A 20,568-nucleotide genomic window follows, 5' to 3' on the forward strand; every position below is an offset into this window, starting at 1 on the left:
ATTTGAAAGACTATGTGAAGTAATGTGATACAGTATTCTATGTATGTCTGTCTCGATTATGTAAAGTAGAAAATATATCATTTTTATATTTATGTATTATTTAGGAAAAATAGTTTCTTTGTAGTTATGTATTAGCCTACAGGTACAATGTGCAGTGATTTGATTTATGAGATTTATTGTAATTTTGATAAATGTAATATGCACACATATTCTTGTCATAAAAATGCCTCATGAACTGCAGTACCTTATTTGATTTGAAGTAAATTTCAATTAGTTTTATGTGATGGAAATAATTATGCAGATGTAGTCATTGGTTTCTAATACGAAGTGTATTGATTTTTTATGTTTTATTCCAATGAATATTTGAGTTTAGGAGTTACTAATGTTATGTGGAAATGCTGGGTAAAATACGATATTCACAAAATCATATACTACACTATTATCTTAAAACGGGGAGGTATTGTAGTGTTTGTATTAATAATTTCTAAGTTTCGTTTTCTTTATATGATTGTGTTCCTTAGTATCCTAAACATTTGTTGACATTCTGTGCATGGGCGGGAATTTAAGAAATGCTGTTGTCGGATGAGAGGTTGATAAACATGTGCAACGAATATTGAGTTTATATGCAGACTCCTGATACAGCCGTTAAGACGGCATAGACACCACGCAACGAACAGTCAATATATGTGATATAAAAAGACCTTTACTTATGCCAACCAAAAGTTGAGTGAGGTGTTTAATTACTCATATAAAAATTTAACTGGCAATATTTCATGTTGTCAAAAATTATCCAAAGTTTTTAAAGAAATGTTATAATTGTGGAGAATTTTTTATGTTATGCTCTGAGTGGGAACTTAGTCCGGGAAAGTCTCCTTATAACAGTTACATAAAGTTCAACAGGGGAGGATATGAGCACTTACTCTCGGGGCACAAACACCCTGCTAATACTTTACTGTCACAATTTACTAACCATCACTCTTAAATACAAAAGGGGGAAATTTACTGTCCAGAGGCCGGAGAACTCCACACGTAGAATTAGCAATAATTTATGGCCTACTCTAGCTTTGTCAGGTCTATAGTCATCTCATTCTCCGGCTCTGTTCCGGCACCGTCCCAGCTACCCCAATGAGATGCTGGACAGGTATTTTATGTTAATGTAATTAAGACAAAATCCAAAATGGGAGCAGTGATGTAAAGTAGTTTAAAAGTTTAAAGATAAGAATCTTTACCTTCGAAGCAAATATATTAATGCAAATTTCCTCACTGTTACCACCTATAGACTTACTTAGGTTTACTCTTTAAATATTCCCAGTTTAAACATTAAATAAATGAGGGAGCAAAAAATACTAAAGAGGTTTAATTAACCTAATATTAATTTATTCACAAATTTACATTAAAAGAAAACGGACATCTTAACAACACAAAAATGGAATAATAAAAGGAATGCAAATTAAAAGCAATTCAAAATAATAAAAATGATGGGTTAGACACGTGGTCTGCAACAATCAAAAATCAAAATGGGGTCAGGCACGTGGCCCACGTGACCCAGAGACTGTGCTCGTCTCAAACCAGAAATTAATATCCAAGAAAAATATATACACACAATCCCACCGCACACAGTCCGAATAGTGTAAAAGCCAGGTTCCCTATCAAGTTAAAATTAGTTTAAGCTAAGAAAAAATGGGGGAATAACTATGGCCATTGATGTAGTACCTACACTCCTTTGAAGATTAGTCCTATGCCCGTGATGGCTGTTGACCTGGACGTCGCACTAATTGGCACTTTGTACTCTTGCCTGGCTCACCTCAAAAATTCCCACTTTGGCTGCAACTATGGTATACCAAGGTCCTCTTCTTCTCAATCTCTCCGACCGGCAGCAATCTTTTGTGAGTCGAGTTTTGGGAGAGAGAGAGGGGGGGGGGGGGGGTGAGCCAGAGGTGCACGGGTTCAGTTCACTGACCAGGCAGGTCAGTCATCCAGGCCGGCTTCTAATCGAATGGGCTCGACACTAAGGTCGAGGAGATCACCTGGCTTCACCTTGCCAAACAAGTGACGGTCATGATGCGCGCGGTAATCCATTGGGGGTGCCATATCGGGACTTCAGGACAGGGCAATGTATTGTTGCAAGGAGTGCAGAGGAGGCAGGATTTTGTACTAAATACTTTAGAGAAATCTTGCTGCTCTAAGGGAGTTTATATATACAACAATCCTACCTATTCTGGCTTGCTAAAAATTAATAGTTAAAATGAGAATTAGCAATGGACTGGTTCGATGGGCATACATCTTAAAATTAACAAACCTTAATTGGTATTGAGAAATATAAGATGCATTAATTTAGCAGTATTGGAATTTATATAAAAATGCAGTTTAGGAATTTAATCTCGACCCATGTAGTTTAATGAAAGAACCAACATACGCCGGGGTTACCACTAAGGCCCTCTGTTGTGCGTATCTACGCTATGACGTCACGAGCATGGCGTGCGCCACTGTCAACAAGTTTAGATTAGTCTTCCCTATGTTTCGTTAAAGAAAATTAAAAGTAGAAGAGAACATTTAAGGGGTAGCTATAGTATTAGTAGAAGAGAGCTAAAAATACGATTGAAAGAAGAGTGAAGAAAATTCTTCACAATAATGAACCTATTATAGATTTTGATCAGGTAATTCTGGCAAAGTTCTCACATGTTTGCGGCTTGATATTTCCTGGTTCAATTTATTTGTGGTAGGTTATGACATACTACATTTGTGCATGAGTAGTAGGGCGCTGTCCAGCAATCTGTTACATATTCTGCCTGCAGTCTGTTTGTTGTTTTATTTTTCTCTTTATCTTCCATAGTCCAACCACTTAATTCTTCCAACTGAATCTAAAATTCATCCAATGGTGTAGGCTTTTACTTTAGCACCAAGAGATATTTCTCCCTATATATATATATATATATATATATAAAAAAAAAAAAAAAAAAAAAAAAAAAAAAAAAAAAAAAAAAAAAAAAAAAAAAAAAAAATTTCTCTCCATCTTCCAGAGTCCAACCACTGCATCCTTCCAACTGAATCTAAACTTTATCCGATGATGTAGGCTTTTACTTTCGCACTAAAGGATATTTCTCAAAAAAAAAAAAAAAAAAAAAAATGTATTTTTTTTCTCTCTATCTTCCATAGTCTAACCACTTGATTCTTCCAACTGAATCTAAACTTTCTCCAATGATGCAGGCTTTTACTTTTGCACCAAAGGATATTTCTCCTTAAAGAAAAATTTTTTTTTTCTCTCTATCTTCCATGAACCAATCACTTGATTCTTCCAACTGAATCTAAACTTTATCAAATGAAGTAGGCTATTACTTTTGAACCAAAGGATATTTCTCCCTCGAAAATAAAGAGAGTTTTTTTTTCTCTCCATCTTCCCTATTCCAACCACTTGATCCTTCCAACTGAGTTTGTACTTTATCCGATGATGTACGCTTTTAATTTTGCAACAAAGGATATTTTCTTAAAAAAAAAAAAAAAAAAAAAAAAAAAAAAAAAAAAAAAAATGTTTTTCATTATTCTTTACATCTTTTATAGTCCAAACACTTGATATTTCAAACTAAGTTTGTACTTTATCCGATGATGTAGGCTTTTACTTTTTCATCAAATTCTATTTTCTCAAAAAAGAAAAAGTTTTTTTTTTTTTTTCTATACATCGTACATAGTCCAACCACTTGATCCCTCCAACTGAGCCTGTACTTTACCCAATGATGTAGGCTTTTACTTTTACATCAAAGGATATTTTTCCCTAAAAAAAAAAAAAGTTTAATTTTCTCTCCATCTTCCATAGTCCAAACAGTTGAATCTTCCAACTGAGTTTGTACTTTATCTGATGATGTAGGCTTTTACTTTTGCATTAAAGGATATTTTCTCGAAAAAAAAAAAGTTTTTTCTTCTCTACATCTTCCATAGTCCAACCACCTGATCATCCCAACGGAGTTTGTACTTTATCTGATGATGTAAGCTTTTACTTTTGCATCAAAGGATATTTTCTTAAAAAAAAAGTTTTTTTTTCTCTACATCTTCCATAGATATATTCCTAAAAAAAAGGAGAAAAAATTGTTTTTTTTTCCTCCATCTTCCATAGTCAAACCACAAGTTCCTTCCAACTGATTCTGTATTTTATCTGATGATATAGGCTTTTAATTTTGCATCTAAGGATATATTCTTTAAAAAAAAAAGAAAAAAAATAGTTTTTTTCTCTCCATCTTCCATAGTCAAACCAGTAGTTCCTTCCAGCTGATTCTGTACTTTATCTGATGATGTAAGCTTTTAATTTTGCATCAAAGAATATTTTCCCTTAATAAAAGAAGAAAAAATAAGTTTTTTTCTCTCCATCTTCCATAGTCAAACCAGTAGTTCCTTCCAACTGATTCTGTACTTTATCCGATAATGTAGGCTTTTAATTTTGGATCAAAGAATATTTTCCCTTAATAAAAGAAGAAAAAATAAGTTTTTTTCTCTCCATCTTCCATAGACAAACCAGTAGTTCCTTCCAGCTGATTCTGTACTTTATCTGATGATGTAAGCTTTTAATTTTGCATCAAAGAATATTTTCCCTTAATAAAAGAAGAAAAAATAAGTTTTTTTCTCTCCATCTTCCATAGTCAAACCAGTAGTTCCGTCCAACTGATTCTGTACTTTATCTGATGATGTAGGATTTTTAATTTTGCATCAAAGAATATTTTCCCTTAATAAAAGAAGAGAAAATAAGTTTTTTCTCTCTCCATCTTCCATAGTCGAACCAGTAGTTCCTTCCAACTGATTCTGTACTTTATCCGATGATGTAGGATTTTTAATTTTGCATCAAAGAATATTTTCCCTTAATAAAAGAAGAGAAAATAAGTTTTTTTTTTTCTCTCCATCTTCCATAGTCAAACCAGTAGTTCCTTCCAGCTGATTCTGTACTTTATCTGATGATGTAGGATTTTTAATTTTGCATCAAAGAATATTTTCCCTTAATGAAAGAAGAGAAAATAAGTTTTTTTCTCTCCATCTTCCATAGTCGAACCAGTAGTTCCTTTCAACTGATTCTGTACTTTATCCGATGAAGTAGGATTTTTAATTTTGCATCAAAGAATATTTTCCCTTAATAAAAGAAGAGAAAATAAGTTTTTTTCTCTCCATCTTCCATAGTCAAACCAGTAGTTCCTTCCAGCTGATTCTGTACTTTATCTGATGATGTAGGATTTTTAATTTTGCATCAAAGAATATTTTCCCTTAATAAAAGAAGAGAAAATAAGTTTTTTTCTCTCCATCTTCCATAGTCGAACCAGTAGTTCCTTCCAACTGATTCTGTACTTTATCCGATGATGTAGGATTTTTAATTTAGCATCAAAGAATATTTTCCCTTAATAAAAGAAGAAAAAATAAGTTTTTTTCTCTCCATCTTCCATAGTCGAACCAGTAGTTCCTTCCAACTGATTCTGTACTTTATCCGATGATGTAGGCTTTTAATTTTGCATCAAAGAATATTTTCCCTTAATAAAAGAAGAAAAAATAAGTTTTTTTCTCTCCATCTTCAATAGTCAAACCAGTAGTTCCTTCCAGCTGATTCTGTACTTTATCCGATAATGTAGGCTTTTAATTTTGCATCAAAGAATATTTTCCCTTGATAAAAGAAGAAAAAATAAGTTTTTTTCTCTCCATCTTCCATAGTCAAACCAGTAGTTCCTTCCAACTGATTCTGTACTTTATCCGATGATGTAGGCTTTTAATTTTGCATCAAAGAATATTTTCCCTTAATAAAAGAAGAAAAAATAAGTTTTTTTCCTCTCCATCTTCCATAGTCAAACCAGTAGTTCCTTCCAACTGATTCTGTACTTTATCCGATGATGTAGGCTTTTAATTTTGCATCAAAGAATATTTTCCCTTAATAAAAGAAGAAAAAATAAGTTTTTTTCTCTCCATCTTCCATAGTCGAACCAGTAGTTCCTTCCAACTGATTCTGTACTTTATCCGATGATGTAGGCTTTTAATTTTGCATCAAAGAATATTTTCCCTTAATAAAAGAAGAAAAAATAAGTTTTTTTCTCTCCATCTTCCATAGTCAAACCAGTAGTTCCTTCCAACTGATTCTGTACTTTAACCGATGATGTAGGCTTTTAATTTTGCATCAAAGAATATTTTCCCTTAATAAAAGAAGAAAAAAATAAGTTTTTTTCTCTCCATCTTCCATAGTCGAACCAGTAGTTCCTTCCAACTGATTCTGTACTTTATCCGATAATGTAGGCTTTTAATTTTGCATCAAAGAATATTTTCCCTTAATAAAAGAAGAAAAAATAAGTTTTTTTCTCTCCATCTTCCATAGTCAAACCAGTAGTTCCTTCCAACTGATTCTGTACTTTATCCGATGATGTAGGCTTTTAATTTTGCATCAAAGAATATTTTCCCTTAATAAAAGAAGAAAAAATAAGTTTTTTTCTTTCCATCTTCCATAGTCAAACGAGTAGTTCCTTCCAACTGATTCTGTACTTTATCCGATGATGTAGGCTTTTAATTTTGCATCAAAGAATATTTTTCCTTAATAAAAGAAGAAAAAATAAGTTTTTTTCTCTCCATCTTCAATAGTCAAACCAGTAGTTCCTTCCAGCTGATTCTGTACTTTATCCGATAATGTAGGCTTTTAATTTTGCATCAAAGAATATTTTCCCTTAATAAAAGAAGAAAAAATAAGTTTTTTTCTCTCCATCTTCCATAGTCAAACCAGTAGTTCCTTCCAACTGATTGTGTACTTTATTCGATAATGTAGGCTTTTAATTTTGCATCAAAGAATAGTTTCCCTTAATAAAAGAAGTAAAAATAAGTTTTTTTCTCTCCATCTTTCATAGTCAAACCAGTTGTTCCTTCCAACTGATTCTGTACTTTATCTGATAATGTAGGCTTTTAATTTTGCATCAAAGAATATTTTCCCTTAATAAAAGAAGAAAAAATAAGTTTTTTCTCTCCATCTTCCATAGACAAACCAGTAGTTCCTTTCAGCTGATTCTGTACTTTATCCGATGATGTAGGCTTTTAATTTTGCATCTAAGGATATATTCTTTAAAAAAAAAGAAAAAAATAGTTTTTTTCTCTCCATCTTCCATAGTCAAACCAGTAGTTCCTTCCAGCTATTTCTGTACTTTATCTGATGATGTAGGATTTTTAATTTTGCATCAAAGAATATTTTCCCTTAATAAAAGAAGAAAAAATAAGTTTTTTTCTCTCCATCTTCCATAGTCGAACCAGTAGTTCCTTCCAACTGATTCTGTACTTTATCCGATGATGTAGGCTTTTAATTTTGCATCAAAGAATATTTTCCCTTAATAAAAGAAGAGAAAATAAGTTTTTTTTCTCTCCATCTTCCATAGTCAAACCAGTAGTTCCTTCCAGCTGATTCTGTACTTTATCTGATGATGTAGGATTTTTAATTTTGCATCAAAGAATATATTCCCTTAATAAAAGAAGAGAAAATAAGTTTTTTTCTCTCCATCTTCCATAGTCAAACCAGTAGTTCCTTCCAGCTGATTCTGTACTTTATCTGATGATGTAGGATTTTTAATTTTGCATCAAAGAATATTTTCCCTTAATAAAAGAAGAGAAAATAAGTTTTTTTCTCTCCATCTTCCATAGTCAAACCAGTAGTTCCTTCCAGCTGATTCTGTACTTTATCTGATGATGTAGGATTTTTAATTTTGCATCAAAGAATATTTTCCCTTAATAAAAGAAGAGAAAATAAGTTTTTTCTCTCCATCTTCCATAGTCGAACCAGTAGTTCCTTCCAACTGATTCTGTACTTTATCCGATGATGTAGGATTTTTAATTTTGCATCAAAGAATATTTTCCCTTAATAAAAGAAGAGAAAATAAGTTTTTTTTTCTCTCCATCTTCCATAGTCGAACCAGTAGTTCCTTCCAACTGATTGTGTACTTTATCCGATAATGTAGGCTTTTAATTTTGCATCAAAGAATATTTTCCCTTGATAAAAGAAGAAAAAATAAGTTTTTTCTCTCCATCTTCCATAGTCAAACCAGTAGTTCCTTCCAATTGATTCTGTAGTTTATCTGATGATGTAGGCTTTTAATTTTGCATCAAAGAATATTTTCTCTTGAGAAAAGATGAAAAAAATAAGGTTTTTTTTTTTCTCTCCATCTTCCATAGTCAAACCAGTAGTTCCTTCCAACTGATTCTGTACTATATCCGATGATGTAGGATTTTTAATTTTGCATCAAAGAATATTTTCCCTTAATAAAAGAAGAGAAAATAAGTTTTTTTCTCTCCATCTTCCATAGTCGAACCAGTAGTTCCTTCCAACTGATTCTGTACTTTATCCGATGATGTAGGCTTTTAATTTTGCATCAAAGAATATTTTCCCTTAATAAAAGAAGAAAAAATAAGTTTTTTCTCTCCATCTTCCATAGACAAACCAGTAGTTCCTTCCAACTGATTTTGTACTTTATTTGATGATGTAAGCTTTTAATTTTGTATCAAAGAATATTTTCCCTTAATAAAAGAAGAAAAAATAAGTTTTTTTCTCTCCATCTTCCATAGTCAAACCAGTAGTTCCTTCCAACTGATTCTGTACTTTATCCGATGATGTAGGATTTTTAATTTTGCATCAAAGAATATTTTCCCTTAATAAAAGAAGAGAAAATAAGTTTTTTTCTCTCCATCTTCCATAGTCAAACCAGTAGTTCCTTCCAGCTGATTCTGTACTTTATCTGATGATGTAGGATTTTTAATTTTGCATCAAAGAATATTTTCCCTTAATAAAAGAAGAAAAAAATAAGTTTTTTTCTCTCCATCTTCCATAGTCGAACCAGTAGATCCTTCCAACTGATTCTGTACTTTATCTGATGATGTAGGATTTTTAATTTTGCATCAAAGAATATTTTCCCTTAATAAAAGAAGAGAAAATTTTTTTTTTTCTCTCCATCTTCCATAGTCAAACCAGTAGTTCCTTCCAGCTGATTCTGTACTTTATCTGATGATGTAGGATTTTTAATTTTGCATCAAAGAATATTTTCCCTTAATAAAAGAAGAGAAAAAAAGTTTTTTTCTCTCCATCTTCCATAGTCAAACCAGTAGTTCCTTTCAACTGATTCTGTACTTTATCCGATGATGTAGGATTTTTAATTTTGCATCAAAGAATATTTTCCCTTAATAAAAGAAGAGAAAATAAGTTTTTTTCTCTCCATCTTCCATAGTCAAACCAGTAGTTCCTTCCAGCTGATTCTGTACTTTATCTGATGATGTAGGATTTTTAATTTTGCATCAAAGAATATTTTCCCTTAATAAAAGAAGAAAAAATAAGTTTTTTTCTCTCCATCTTCCATAGTCGAATCAGTAGTTCCTTCCAACTGATTCTGTACTTTATCTGATGATGTAGGATTTTTAATTTTGCATCAAAGAATATTTTCCCTTAATAAAAGAAGAGAAAAAAAGTTTTTTTTCTCTCCATCTTCCATAGTCAAACCAGTAGTTCCTTCCAGCTGATTCTGTACTTTATCTGATGATGTAGGATTTTTAATTCTGCATCAAAGAATATTTTCCCTTAATAAAAGAAGAAAAAATAAGTTTTTTTCTCTCCATCTTCCATAGTCGAACCAGTAGTTCCTTCCAACTGATTCTGTACTTTATCCGATGATGTAGGCTTTTAATTTTGCATCAAAGAATATTTTCCCTTAATAAAAGAAGAGAAAATAAGTTTTTTTTCTCTCCATCTTCCATAGTCAAACCAGTAGTTCCTTCCAACTGATTTTGTACTTTATCCGATAATGTAGGCTTTTAATTTTGCATCAAAGAATAGTTTCCCTTAATAAAAGAAGTAAAAATAAGTTTTTTCTCTCCATCTTCCATAGACAAACCAGTAGTTCCTTCCAACTGATTTTGTACTTTATCTGATGATGTAAGCTTTTAATTTTGCATCAAAGAATATTTTCCCTTAATAAAAGAAGAAAAAATAAGTTTTTTTCTCTCCATCTTCAATAGTCAAACCAGTAGTTCCTTTCAGCTGATTCTGTACTTTATCCGATGATGTGAGCTTTTGATTTTGCATCAAAGAATATTTTCCCCTAATAAAAGAAGAAAAAATAAGTTTTTTTCTCTCCATCTTCCATAGTCCAACCAGTAGTTCCATCCAACTGATTCTGTACTTTATCCGATGATGTAGGCTTTTAATTTTGCATCAAAGAATATTTTCCCTTAATAAAAGAAGAAAAAATAAGTTTTTTTCTCTCCACCTTCCTTAGTCAAACCAGTAGTTCCTTCCAACTGATTCTGTACTTTATCCGATGATGTAGGATTTTTAATTTTGCATCAAAGAATATTTTCCCTTAATAAAAGAAGAGAAAATAAGTTTTTTTCTCTCCATCTTCCATAGTCGAACCAGTAGTTCCTTCCAACTGATTCTGTACTTTATCCGATGATGTAGGCTTTTAATTTTGCATCAAAGAATATTTTCCCTTAATAAGAGAAGAAAAAATAAGTTTTTTCTCTCCATCTTCCATAGTCAAACCAGTAGTTCCTTGCAGCTGATTATGTGCTTTATCCGATAATGTAGGCTTTTAATTTTGCATCAAAGAATATTTTCCCTTAATAAAAGAAGAAAAAATAAGTTTTTTTCTCTCCACCTTCCTTAGTCAAACCAGTAGTTCCTTCCAACTGATTCTGTACTTTATCCGATGATGTAGGATTTTTAATTTTGCATCAAAGAATATTTTCCCTTAATGAAAGAAGAAAAAATAATTTTTTTTTCTCTCCATCTTCCATAGTCAAACCAGTAGTTCCTTCCAGCTGATTATGTGCTTTATCCGATAATGTAGGCTTTTAATTTTGCATCAAAGAATATTTTCCCTTAATAAAAGAAGAAAAAATAAGTTTTTTTTTTCTCCTTCTTCCATAGTCACACCAGTAGTTCCTTTCAGCTGATTCTGTACTTTAACCGATGATATAGGCTTTTAATTTTGCATCAAAGAATATTTTCCCCTAGAAAAAAGAAGAAAAAATAGTTTTTTTCTCACCATCTCTCATAAACAAACTACTAGTTCCTTCCAACTGATTCTGTACTTTTTACAATGATGTAGGCTTTCAATTTTGCATCAAAGGATATATTCTTGAAAAAAAAGAAAAATATAGATTTTTTTTCTCAATGTTCCATAGTCAAACCATTAGTTCCTTCCAACTCCATAGTCGAAACAGTAGTTCCTTCCAACTGATTCTGTAGTTTATCTGATGATGTAGGCTTTTAATTTTGCATCAAAGAATATTTTCCCTTAATAAAAGAAGAAAAAATAAGTTTTTTTCTCTCCATCTTCCATAGTCAAACCAGTAGTTCCTTCCAACTGATTCTGTGCTTTATCCGATGATGTAGGCTTTTAATTTTGCATCAAAGAATATTTTCCTTTAGAAAAAAGAAGAAAAAATCAGTTTTTTTTTCTCTCCATCTTTCATAAACAAACCACTAGTTCCTTCCAACTGATGCTGTACTTTTTACGATGATGTAGGCTTTTAATTTTGCATCAAAGAATATTTTCCCTTAATATAAGAAGAAAAAATAAGTTTTTTCTCTCCTTCTTCCATAGTCAAACCAGTAGTTCCTTCCAACTGATTCTGTACTTTATCCGATGATGTAGGGTTTTGATTTTGCATCAAAGAATATTTTCCTTTAGAAAAAAGAAGAAAAAATCAGTTTTTTTTTTCTCTCCATCTTTCATAAACAAACCATTAGTTCCTTCCAACTGATGCTGTACTTTTTACGATGATGTAGGCTTTTAATTTTGCATCAAAGGATATATTCTTGAAAAAAGAAGAAAAATATAGATTTTTTTTCTCCCAATCTTCCATAGTCAAACCACTAGTTCCTTCCAACTCCATAGTCGAAACAGTAGTTCTTTCCAACTGATTCTGTAGTTTATCTGATGATGTAGGCTTTTAATTTTGCATCAAAGAATATTTTCCCTTGAGGAAAGAAGAAAAAATAAGTTTTTTTCTCTCCATCTTCCATAGTCAAACCAGTAGTTCCTTCCAACTGATTCTGTAGTTTATCTGATGATGTAGGCTTTTAATTTTGCATCAAAGAATATTTTCCCTTAATAAAAGAAGAAAAAATAATTTTTTTTTCTCTCCATCTTCCATAGACAAACCAGTAGTTACTTCCAACTGATTCTGTACTTTATCCGATGATGTAGTCTTTTAATTTTGCATCAAAGAATATTTTCCCATATTAAAAGAAGAAAAAATAAGTTTTTTTTTTCTCTCCATCTTCCATAGACAAACCAGTAGTTCCTTCCAACTGATTCTGTACTTTATCCGATGATGTAGGCTTTTAATTTTGCATCAAAGAATATTTTCCCTTAATAAAAGAAGAAAAAATAAGTTTTTTTCTCTCCATCTTCCATAGACAAACCAGTAGTTCCATCCAACTGATTTTGTACTTTATCTGATGATGTAGGCTTTTAATTTTGCATCAAAGAATATTTTTCCTTGAGGAAAGAAGAAAAAATAAGTTTTTTTCTCTCCATCTTCCATAGTCGAACCAGTAGTTCCTTCCAGCTAATTCTGGACTTTATCTGATGATGTAGGCTTTTAATTTTGCATCAAAGAATATTTTCCCTTGAGGAAAGAAGAAAAAATAAGTTTTTTTCTCTCCATCTTCCATCGTTAAACCAGTAGTTCCTTCCAGCTGATTCTGTTCTTTATCCGATGATGTAGGCTTTTAATTTTGCATCAAAGAATATTTTCCATTGAGGAAAGAAGAAAAAATAAGTTTTTTTCTCTCCATCTTCCATAGTCAAACCAGTAGTTCCTTCCAGCTGATTCTGTTCTTCATCCGATGATGTAGGATTTTAATTTTGCATCAAAGAATATTTTCCCTTGAGGAAAGAAGAAAAATAAGTTTTTTTTTCTCTCCATCTTCCATAGTTAAACCAGTAGTTCCTTCCAGCTGACTATGTGCTTTATCTGATGATGTAGGCTTTTAATTTTGCATCAAAGAATATTTTCCATTGAGGAAAGAAGAAAAAATAAGTTTTTTTCTCTCCATCTTCCATAGTCAAACCAGTAGTTCCTTCCAGCTGATTCTGTACTTTATCCGATGATGTAGGCTTTTAATTTTGCATCAAAGAATAATTTCCCTTAATAAAAGAAGAAAAAATAAGTTTTTTCTCTCCATCTTCCATAGTCAAACCAGTAGTTCCTTCCAGCTGATTCTGTACTTCACCCGATGATGTAGGATTTTTAATTTTGCATCAAAGAATATTTTTCCTTAATAAAAGAAGAAAAAATAAGTTTTTTCTCTCCATCTTCCATAGTCAAACCAGTAGTTCTTTTCAGCTGATTCTGTACTTTATCCAATGATGTAGGCTTTTAATTTTGCATCAAAGAATATTTTCCTTAATAAAAGAATAAATAAGTTTTTTTTTTCTCTCCATCTTCCATAGTCAAACCAGTAGTTCCTTCCAGCTGATTCTGTACTTTATCCGATGATGTAGGCTTTTAATTTTGCATCAAAGAATATTTTCCGTTAATAAAAGAAGAAAAAATAAGTTCTTTTCTCTCCATCTTCCATAGTCAAACCAGTAGTTCCTTCCAGCTGATTATGTACTTTAACCGATGATGTAGGCTTTTAATTTTGCATCAAAGAATATTTTCCCTTAATAAAAGAAGAAAAAATAAGTTTTTTTCTCTCCATCTTCCATAGTCAAACCAGTAGTTCCTTCCAGCTGATTCTGGACTTTATCCGATGATGTAGGCTTTTAATTTTGCATCAAAGAATATTTTCCCTAAATAAAAGAAGAAAAAATAAGTTTTTTTCTCTCCATCTTCCATAGTCAAACCAGTAGTTCCTTCCAGCTGATTCTGTACTTTAACCGATGATGTAGGCTTTTAATTTTGCATCAAAGAATATTTTCCCTTAATAAAAGAAGAAAAAATAAGTTTTTTTCTCTCCATCTTCCATAGTCAAACCAGTAGTTCCTTCCAGCTGATTCTGTACTTTAACCGATGATGTAGGCTTTTAATTTTGCACCAAAGAATATTTTCCCTTAATAAAAGAAGAAAAAATAAGTTTTTTTCCTCTCCATCTTCCATAGTCAAACCAGTAGTTCCTTCCAGCTGATTCTGTACTTTAACCGATGATGTAGGCTTTTAATTTTGCATCAAAGAATATTTTTCGTTAATAAAAGAAGAAAAAATAAGTTCTTTTCTCTCCATCTTCCATAGTCAAACCAGTAGTTCCTTCTAGCCGATTCTGTACTTAAACCGATGATGTAGGCTTTTAATTTTGCATCAAAGAATATTTTCCGTTAATAAAAGAAGAAAAAATAAGTTTTTTTCTCTCCATCTTCCATAGTCAAACCAGTAGTTCCTTCCAGCTGATTCTGTACTTTAACCTATGATGTAGGCTTTTAATTTTGCATCAAAGAATATTTTCCCTTAATAAAAGAAGAAAAAATAAGTTTTTTTCTCTCCCTCTTCCAAAGTCAAACCAGTAGTTCCTTCCAGCTGATTCTGTACTTTAACCGATGATGTAGGCTTTTAATTTTGCATCAAAGAATATTTTCCGTTAATAAAAGAAGAAAAAATAAGTTCTTTTCTCTCCATCTTCCATAGTCAAACCAGTAGTTCCTTCCAGCTGATTCTGTACTTTAACCGATGATGTAGGCTTTTAATTTTGCATCAAAGAATATTTTCCCTTAATAAAAGAAGAAAAAATAAGTTTTTTTTTTCTCTCCATCTTCCATAGTCAAACCAGTAGTTCCTTCCAGCTGATTCTGGACTTTATCCGATGATGTAGGCTTTTAATTTTGCATCAAAGAATATTTTCCCTTAATAAAAGAAGAAAAAATAAGTTTTTTTCTCTCCATCTTCCATAGTCAAACCAGTAGTTCCTTCCAGCTGATTCTGTACTTTAACCGATGATGTAGGCTTTTAATTTTGCATCAAAGAATATTTTCCCTTAATAAAAGAAGAAAAAATAAGTTTTTTTTTCTCTCCATCTTCCATAGTCAAACCAGTAGTTCCTTCCTGCTGATTCTGTACTTTAACCGATGATGTAGGCTTTTAATTTTGCATCAAAGATTATTTTCCCTTAATAAAAGAAGAAAAAATAAGTTTTTTTCTCTCCATCTTCCATAGTCAAACCAGTAGTTCCTTCCAGCTGATTCTGTTCTTTAACCGATGATGTAGGCTTTTAATTTTGCATCAAAGAATATTTTCCCTTAATAAAAGAAGAAAAAATAAGTTTTTTTCTCTCCATCTTCCATAGTCAAACCTTTAGTTCCTTCCAACTGATTCTGTACTTTATCCAATGATGTAGGTTTCTAATTTTGCATCAAAGAATATTTTCTCTTGAGAAAAGATGAAAAAATAAGTTTTTTTTTTCTCTCCACATCTTCCATAGTCAAACCAGTAGTTCCTTCCAACTGATTCTGTAGTTTATCTGATGATGTAGGCTTTTAATTTTGCATCAAAGAATATTTTCTCTTGAGAAAAGATGAAAAAATAAGTTTTTTTTTTCTCTCCACATCTTCCATAGTCAAACCAGTAGTTCCTTCCAACTGATTCTGTAGTTTATCTGATGATGTAGGCTTTTAATTTTGCATCAAAGAATATTTTCTCCTGAGAAAAGATGAAAAAATAAGTTTTTTTTTCTCTCCATCTTCCATAGTCAAACCAGTAGTTCCTTCCAACTGATTCTGTAGTTTATCTGATGATGTAGGCTTTTAATTTTGCATCAAAGAATATTTTCTCCTGAGAAAAGATGAAAAAATAAGTTTTTTTTTTCACTCCATCTTCCATAGTCAAACCAGTAGTTACTTCCAGCTGATTCTGTGCTTTATCCGATCATGTAGGCTTTTAATTTTGCATCAAAGAATATTTTCCCTTAATAAAAGAAGAAAAATTAAGTTTTTTCTCTCCATCTTCCATAGTTAAACCAGTAGTTCCTTCCAGCTGATTCTGTGCTTTATCCGATGATGTAGGCTTTTAATTTTGCATCAAAGAATATTTTCCCTTAATAAAAGAAGAAAAAATAAGTTTTTTTCTCTCCATCTTCCATAGTCAAACCTTTAGTTCCTTCCAGCTGATTCTGTGCTTTATCCGATGATGTAGGCTTTCAATTTTGCATCAAAGAATATTTTCCCTTAATAAAAGAAGAAAAAATAAGTTTTTTTCTCTCCATCTTCCATAGTCAAACCAGTAGTTCCTTCCAGCTGATTCTGTGCTTTATCCGATGATGTAGGCTTTCAATTTTGCATCAAAGAATATTTTCCCTTAATAAAAGAAGAAAAAATAAGTTTTTTTCTCTCCATCTTCCATAGTCAAACCTTTAGTTCCTTCCAACTGATTCTGTACTTTATCCAATGATGTAGGCTTTTAATTTTGCATCAAAGAATATTTTCTCTTGAGAAAAGATGAAAAAATAAGTTTTTTTTTCTCTCCACATCTTCCATAGTCAAACCAGTAGTTCCTTCCAACTGATTCTGTAGTTTATCTGATGATGTAGGCTTTTAATTTTGCATCAAAGAATATTTTCTCCTGAGAAAAGATGAAAAAATAAGTTTTTTTTTTCACTCCATCTTCCATAGTCAAACCAGTAGTTACTTCCAGCTGATTCTGTGCTTTATCCGATCATGTAGGCTTTTAATTTTGCATCAAAGAATATTTTCCCTTAATAAAAGAAGAAAAATTAAGTTTTTTCTCTCCATCTTCCATAGTTAAACCAGTAGTTCCTTCCAGCTGATTCTGTGCTTTATCCGATGATGTAGGCTTTCAATTTTGCATCAAAGAATATTTTCCCTTAATAAAAGAAGAAAAATTAAGTTTTTTTCTCTCCATCTTCCATAGTCAAACCAGTAGTTCCTTCCAACTGATTCTGTACTTTATCCGATGATGTAGGCTTTTAATTTTGCATCAAAGGATATTTTGCAGTAAAAAATTTTTTTTTCCCCCTCCATCTTCCATAGTCCATCCATTTGATCCTTCCAACTGAGTTTGCACTTTATCAGATGATGTACGCTTTTACTTTTGCATGAAAGGATATTTTTCCCTAAAAAAAAAAAAAAAATATTTTCTCCATCTTCCATAGTCAAACCATTTGATCCTTCCAGCTGAGTCTGTATTTTATCCAATGATGTAGGCTTTTACTTTTGCATCAAAGGATATTTTTCCAAAAATTTTTTTTTCCCCCCTCTATCTTCCATAGTCAAACCATTTGATCCATCCAAATGAGTCTTTACTATATCCGATGATGTAGGCTTTTACTTTTACATCAAGGGATATTTCCCCCCCCAATTTTTTTTTTTTTTTGTTCTGCATCTTCCATAGTCAAACCATTTGTTCCTTCCAACTGAGTGTATTTTATCCGATGATGTAGGCTTTTACTCTTGCATCAAGGGATATTTTCCTCTCTCAAAAAAAAAAAGAAATGTTTCTTTTCTCTCTCTTTTTCATAGTCGAACCAATTGATCCTTCAAACTGAAATTAATCTGAATTATCTTGTTTCTTGATCCTTGTATGTAAAGTCTGTACCCCCCCCCCACCAAAATAAAAAAAAAAAAAAAAAACCACTGATTCGGCTCGTATCGCTAGCGAAAGTGTCTCTGCATTCACCCCCCCCCCAGGGAAATTCTGAAAGGATGCGTCTGACCAGAATCCTTCTGAAAATATCTCCTCTTCTATCTTAGGAGCTAAGATATTTACAGTCTTTATGGAAAAAACAAAGGACCATAGAAAGTAAAACATTGTAACTTAGAATTCAATATTGTCAAGAATATTGTTTGTCGAACAAATATTTTTCAACAGAATAAACAAATAAACCCATTTACACTAAAACATTTGAATTGAAGCTATGCTCAAAATTTGGACTTATTGAAAATGGTGAAGTGGCTGGGGTTGCATCTAGTGAAGAGGTATGAGCAAACTGTGTTTCGGAAGATCATCTTATGATGTGGACTTGTCCCCAGTATTTGAATGGTGTTTTCAACAGTCATTTACCAGATTTAAGAAATTCTTATATTATGTATTTAACACAGAAATAAAAATACTTCTGGCTCTCATAAGGGCTGTTACCAAAAAATCAAAACTTGACCCCAAAATGAGAGGGATTATTAATCAGCAGAGAACAAATCCGTCTCAAGACGGACTTTGGAAAAAGTTCTAAATTTCTCAAGAATGAATACTCAAAGTCAAGAAAATACACAACCACACATACAAAAAAATACTGAGGATGTGTAAACCTTTATTTTATCCTAGCCAATAGGACGATTCCCACTCATAGCCAGGAGTAGCTTAATTTCTCTCATATGTATGTTACAGGCAAACTGTGTAACCAGGCATTTCGCGAAATGCCTAAATATTTTAGGCATTTCTTGAAGTGACTGATTCACTTAGGGATTTCGCGAAATGACTTAAATTTCCAGGCATTACGCGAAATGACTGGTTTTATAGCCCAGGGATTTCGTGAAATGACTAGTTCATATGAATTTTAGGTCAATAGTGTAAATTTGCTTGTATGTAGTATATGCTTCCGCCAAACGAGTCAGTGAGCTGCACGGGCTGTCGTACGAGGTCTCACACTCGAAGGGTTGGAAAGACCTGAGTTTTAAGTTTCTCCTGGACTTTGTAGCCAAGACCCAAAATCCTGCCTTCTGGGATCCCAAGTTCGAAAGCTTTTCGGTCCCAGCTATCCCACGTTTGGACAATCCCGAAGACTTGTTGTTATGCCCGGTCAGGTCGGTCAGAAAGTACCTAGAAAGGACAGCCAGACTTCGCCCTGAGATCAAGAGTCTGTCCGCCTCCGCAGGCCCGGTTAAGAAAGTGGTGTCCAGAAATACCATCTCCTTCTGGCTCAGACAGGTCATAAAGAGGGCTTATGACAGTGACTGTTCCACGTTGCCAGGTAAACCTCGACCCCATGACAGGGGTCTCAGCACCTGCTTGGCCTTCGACAAGAACATGGCATTGGGCCAGATCCTGAAAGCAGGTACGTGGGCCAGGCAGTCTACGTTTACCGCCCATTACCTGAAAGACTGTACAAGGAAGTCCCTGGACTCCTTCTCCATCGGACCGGTCATTTCCGCACTCCAACAGGTTTAAGGTCAAAGCCCCTGGGAAGATCGTGGGAAGTAATTCCAAGCGACACAAGTTCCTCCTTACTACCCCCTTTCCTGCTTCCCCCTGTTCCCTTTCCTTATCCTCCGCCCATGTAAGAGTTGATCGTTGGAGATGCCCATGCTTGGATGAAGATTATAAAGAGGTGAATTACAGTAGCACTAAATAAAGAGGTTTTTGCGTAGTTCTCCCCTAGTCTCCTATCCCGTTTTTTGTGGTCAGTCAGAACCTAGCCTCCTATCTAGGTTCTATCAGAAAGTTTCATTTCGGGTCTCCCGACCTGTAAGTTCACTAACCTCCTCCTAAGGTATAAGTCTCCTAAGAAAGTAGTTCGAGGTAAGTACTCAGTGTTGCAACAAATCACAAATTTTAAGAAATTTGTATTTTTCCTAACAGTACTTACCTCGAACTACTTTCGGGTTATGGCCCGCCCAGCCTCCCCCGAGTGTCTTACAGGAGTTTGAATGTATAGTTACCAAAGCTTACTGACGACCGAGACCTAGGTCCATGCTCTTGCACTCTGACCCGGGTCGCCTCAGGGCGAGTATCCATCCCCCACGGAGGGACCCACTAGAGAAAACGGAGATAGGGGAAACTACGCAAAAATCTGGTCGGTTGGGAGGAGAATCCCAGATACTCCTAAGAAAGTAGTTCGAGGTAAGTACTGTTAGGAAAAATACAGATTACTTAAAATTTGTGATTTTGTTAATTACTTTTCCTCACGGGGCTCTTTTCCCTGTTGGATCCCTTGGCCATATGGCATTCTGCTTTTCCAACTAGGGTTGTAGCCTATATTATATATTATATATTATATATATATATATATATATATATATATATATATATATATATTTAAACATATACATGTATATATATATATATATATATATATATATATATATATATATATATATATAGGTGTGTGTATGTGTGTCTGTGTGTTTGTGTGTGTGGATGGACTGTATCAAGGATGACCTTCCATCCAAGGGATTAACAGGTGATGATGTATGGGACAGAGGTAGATGGAGAACGCTGGCCAGAAACATCGACCCAACATAGAAGTGGAAAAAGATGCAGATAAAGAAGATATATATATATATATATATATATATATATATATATATATATATATATATATATAATATGTATATATTATACACATTATGTCCCCACATAATCTAATATATATATATACATATATATATATATATATATATATATAATATGTATATATTATACACATTATGTCCCCACATAATCTAGCACACACTCGGCCCACACATCACCGCAGAGATTATCTATACGGCTTTCTGCTAGAAGGGAGCGTATAATCAGAATCCCATTGAATGTTGAGAGTTGGCCTTTGGAGGGTGATGCCTACAGCTTCAGGTATTATGAGCCGGCCGTAGTTACTTGAGTTTTGAACAATGTAGGTTCCATCAAATACGGCTTAGAATA

This window comes from Palaemon carinicauda, chromosome 6 (assembly GCF_036898095.1).
Source record: "Palaemon carinicauda isolate YSFRI2023 chromosome 6, ASM3689809v2, whole genome shotgun sequence".
Classification (NCBI taxonomy): Eukaryota; Metazoa; Arthropoda; class Malacostraca; order Decapoda; family Palaemonidae; genus Palaemon; species Palaemon carinicauda.